Source organism: Nicotiana attenuata, chromosome 5, assembly GCF_001879085.1.
Source record: "Nicotiana attenuata strain UT chromosome 5, NIATTr2, whole genome shotgun sequence".
Lineage (NCBI taxonomy): Eukaryota > Viridiplantae > Streptophyta > Magnoliopsida > Solanales > Solanaceae > Nicotiana > Nicotiana attenuata.
Genome location: NC_031993.1, coordinates 18,901,177 through 18,906,176, shown reverse-complemented (window position 1 = coordinate 18,906,176; position 5,000 = coordinate 18,901,177).

Here is a 5,000-nt window from a genome sequence, read left to right as displayed (position 1 = left end):
TTTTCTTCAAACCCCCAATCCGCTCTCGCTCGCCGCTACTAACGGGGTCTCGGTTGATTTCCCTTCCTTTAGCTATTAAGATGTTTCAGTTCGCTAAGTTTGAAAAGTCCAAAGAGCGCAGACTAGCCACGGAGCTTGGATACGGTTTCCCAATCGGAGATCCATGGATCACAGACGGTATCTCCCCATGGCCTTTCGCCTCTGAAAGCGTCCTTCCTTCTCAATGCCCGGGCATCCATCCAATGCATTCTTTTCGATCTTGTACCCTATGTAGGCTTGCAAAGCATAGGCGTCACAAGTGGTACACTGAACACCAACCCAATCTCGACGAAAAAAAGGAAAAGCAAGTACATCCTTAACGGCCTCTATTCCTGACGTGAACGGTCGCTTTCTTGGAACTAATTCATAGGCACTTTCCATTAGTTAGACTTCACACACTATATAAACAAATAGTTGAAGCGTGCGATAGAAAGCGGAAAAACGAATTGATTGACTATTGAGTGCAAGCCCGTAAATAGACGACTATGGGTAGTTCAGGTGCGCTTAAAGTCAACTACAACTAGAAGGCATGCCGGTCTTGCCACCAACAAACTTTTGACTTTGACTGTGAAAAGCGAAAAATAGGCACACAGTAGTTTAGAGTAGAAGGAGTGAAAGCCACTTGACTATAAGGAGAGGAGCTCTAAGTTGGAATTTAATAGTCTACGAAATGGTCATCTGTGCATAACAGCTACTGGTGTTATCACCCTGCAATAAGGTGGAACCAACCAAGACTGAACACTAGCCCTATTTTGTAGACGGGTTGGGACCGGCCTTCTATCTCGGTGAACAATGTTCCACTGATTAGGCAGGGACAGGATTCGAACCTGCAATCTTCAGGTCATGAGCCTGATGAGTTGACCAATTCCTATACCCCGCTTCTTCCCCATCTCTTTCAAACTCCAAAAACCAAGGTTCGACTTGCATGTGTTAAGCATATAGTCTGAGTAGCATGATTGGAGCTTCTTAGCGCTTAGGCCACTACCTAAAAGTAAGCTTTTCGCTCTTTTCCTTTTACATAACTTAGATGGAGGAGATAGTAAGCAAGACTTTCTACGCAACGATTTCTTCTTCTCTTATGATTTATCATGTTATAGGGGGGAGACCAGAAAAAGGAGAGTAGATTGGATGGTTTTTCCAGTCAAGTATAGTTGATAATCCTATTTTCTAATATGAATTTGAATAGATTCTCTTTATTATTATAAACATAGCTTTTTTATCTTCCACCTTATCACTACAGCTTTGGGCGAACCCTTCCCCTTCCTCTTTTTTTTTCATTTCAAGCATGGACCTTAACTTACCGAACTGGCTTAGTAAAGTAGAAATCATTAGCTGTCAACTGTTCATAGTCAGCAGTGGAAGAGGGCATAGCTTTGATTGCTCAATTTGCCCTCTCATGGTTGAATATGAAAAAGAATTGCTTTTGTTTAGCAACAGTCTTATAAGGATGATGCTTCCCCGGTGCCTTATCAATAATTAATAAGGAAGACCGGGCTAAAGGTAACTACTTTTTGCTCACCCGGTGAAAGGCATAGTAGGTAAAAAGGCTATTGGTTGCTTTACTTCCTTACCTCGGGTAGGTTGAAAAAGTTGTTAAGAAGAAAAGTTTTCTTTTCTCTTTCGACCTTCCACACCAAGGACGGTTGAAGGGATCGATCCTAATAGCCTTTCACGAGGGGAAAGACCCATTCTTTATAGCCGTTACGAAAGCTCCCGAAGAGAAAGAGGTCTTTGCTGCTTGACTGCGTGAACCAGATCCAGGTCTTGCAGTTGGCATTCCCACTTTTGACGTACCATCAAGTTAGCTAGTTAAGGGTGAAAGGGATTTAGGAATGAATAGCAGGCAAAGTCCTTGCTAGGAATTCCAGGTAACTTTATGTATTCCTTAAGGTTATAGGTGAAGCTGAATTCCTGCGGTATCCCCTTGGACCTTAGCCTCTTAAGGGTTGGGTTGTAGTGGGGGGCTCTTGGGTCGTCCGGACCCATATCTGGTAAAAGTGGTGGCCTGGTTGTCCCCACACCCCCTTATCATGCGTGTCTGTGGGAGCAGTTTGTGCTAGCGTTTTGGCGCTCGCCTTATGGTTCTCAGTCCTCTTTCGCCGAGATGCCCTTTAAAAAGATTTTTTCCCGCATCGGAACAAGACCCACTATACTAGATTTAGCCAATTCGGGTGCGGATGGGGATTCCCCAATAGATTCTACAGATTCGGATTTGGATGCCCCTGCGCATAAACATATGGATAGGGATGCCGATTTAGATGCATCTAGAAAGGCTCGTTTGAGTGATTCATAAACCCTCGTCGGGATAAACAAGCAAGGGTTTCATCCTCTACTTATGGGAATGCTACTTCGAGAAATGCTGCTTCAGGATAAACTAGATATGTTGCGAGAGAAACTGGATATTTTCTTATAGCTTGGACCCTTTCACTCGAGAACTCAAAGGCGGGAAAGAATTCTTCAACATAGTCACAAGAAGGAGGTCTATGACTATTAGATCCCTAGAAAGAGGAGCAACTAAGAAGAGAGGGGTATAAAAGAATGAAAGAATGTCTTCGATCTTGCTCTTGTTCCCTGTAGGTTTCTAGCACGCTAGGCTAGCTAAGAAAGGTATTCTATCTTTCTCTTTTTGTTGTTCGGCTCGATAGAATTGCTTAGAATCCTCTCCTAGCTTCCTCTTTCCATAGATATGCAGACTATAAAACGTCGATCAGAGAGCAGGGTTGTTCTAAGATATAGAAGTAGTTAAGGGCTTGACTAAGCAGTAGATATGGGATTGAGGGGCGCAGGAGTAGGGTTTACGTAAAGAAGGCTCCGGGTTGTACTCTAGAGGTAATGCTATACTCCATTCTTCCTCCCGGCTTCCTTTCTATTCTCACTCTCATCCGACTGATGAATGTAATTGGAGTAGAATCGCTTTCCCTTACTAGGTTTAGGAATCCATAATTCTTCAAGAAGACGAGATTAACCCGGATCAAAAGAAAGCTTCTTATCGAGAGACAGATTACAAGAGAAAGCCCTATATCAGATGGCTTTCACTGCCCTTAGAGTAGAAGAGAAGAAAAGCCCTAGAGTAAGGGAAGGGAAATGCTAAAGGGCTGGCATGCTTGACTGAAAGGAGAGGAAAGCTTCTTCACTTTCGGCACGGGCGCGGACTCCGCGATCTCTGGGTTGTCGAGGTTCCTTTTCTTCCGCCTCTTAAGATCTGCTATCTCTATGATTTTATCCTTCGCGTATCGGCCCCATACTTCTTTGATCTCCCTTTCTCCTGACGTAAGAAAGTGACACAGGCTTGGCCAGCTTTTTTCAAACTTGACGGTCAAGTTCCCTGCTACTTCCGTAAATACGCCTTGAATGAGCCTAACAGCCGTGTACCTAGAAGCTCTTTTGTTTTCAACCGCCAGATGGTAAAGGAAGGCGCCATCCCTCCTTTCTCTCGGAATCACAATAGTCGTACAGTCGAATAGTTGAGTTAGACGGGGGATAATGGTCGAACTATCAAAGAGGTCCGCTACCAAAGAATTAGGAGTTATAACATTCATAAAAGAAAGAAAAAACCAACTTAGGAACTTCAACTAAGAAAGAATAAGAATAAGAAGAATTGCTTAAGTAAGGTAGTCGCTTTTTTTTTTGGTATACCGCTCTGCGAGCAGAGCGAATGAACATAAATCTTTCCGAATATCATGAATATCCTTCGCCCCTTATCTCCTCATCTTCCTATTTATAAGCCACAGCTTACTTCGACGTTTTCAATTTCCCATAGAATCTCCGGGGCTTTCCTAGCCACTATACTTTTCTTTTTTTATCTTCTTTGTCTGAAAATTGGATTAATTTATTTCTTTCAGTCCCTACTTGAAAAGGTTGGGTTCTCTATTGGGCGTCGATCCCTCGCCTTATTTGTAGTAGGGCGATTGGATAGGAGGTGGAGCTCGGGTCCTCGAGAATCCGCGTACCGCCACGGGAGAGCATTCCTTGGAGAAACTCCATACCTTTCTTTCGGATCTCGAATCGAGGGGAGTCAATTCCGAGTCCTTCTCTCAATTAAAAGGGAAGGTACCCCTACGAAGGGGTGGGGACGAACACTCTACCACATAGTGGAGTGGATAGCTAGGACCACTAAAATGGAGATCGTGTACAACAACAATCCTATATTTGATGTCGATTCATCCACACTTCCATTCCTTGTAGAGGAAGGCTAACTGCTTGCTGGCTGGGAGCTGTATGAGCGGTAACGTCCACGTACGGCTCCGTGAGAAGGGCGGTGGACAGAAATGGCCTTGTTGTACCTCACTCTCGTCTTCAATGGGGTCTGCTCTTTCTTTTTTGGGAGAGTATGCCAATATGATCTTAATGAGGTGCGGGGCTTTGCATCTGACATTCGTTGGGCTTCTCTCTTCGGGAGCCTGCGCCCCGGCGTTTTTGTGCAATAAACCCCTCCGGCCGAAGACTAGTGGTAGGTGGTCCTGCGGAGCTTTCGGAAAAGGGTAGCCTTGTGTGTAAGCACAGCAATGAACCGCGGCGAACCCTCAGACGACCTATCTAAGATTAGGGGGGGATCCTCAGTAGTGGTGACCCTTTCACTCTTCCACGGACTGATACATGTACCGAATGCTCATACGGGAAAGTTGACTCCTGGGTCTGGAACCTGGGGGGTTGCTCCGAGAAATCCTTTCTTTCTCGTCCACTCAGGGGGGTGCGGACACACCTGCGCGGATTACAGGTGACAGTTACAAGAATGGCGGGGAAGTTAACAGTACCCGACGACATTCAGGGATGGATGTAGACCCATCGGGCAGGGATAATCATTCCGGTCCTGGGAGAAGTGGCGACCATTCTCAAGAACCAAAAAGACTGAGCTGAGGGAAGCCCTATGAGTCACTGAAACGACGGCAGGAGTGCCCTTTTTCTATCAATAGAGGGAGCAAAAAACGGGCTTTGCTCCCCTTTACAATATGAAGAAAGAA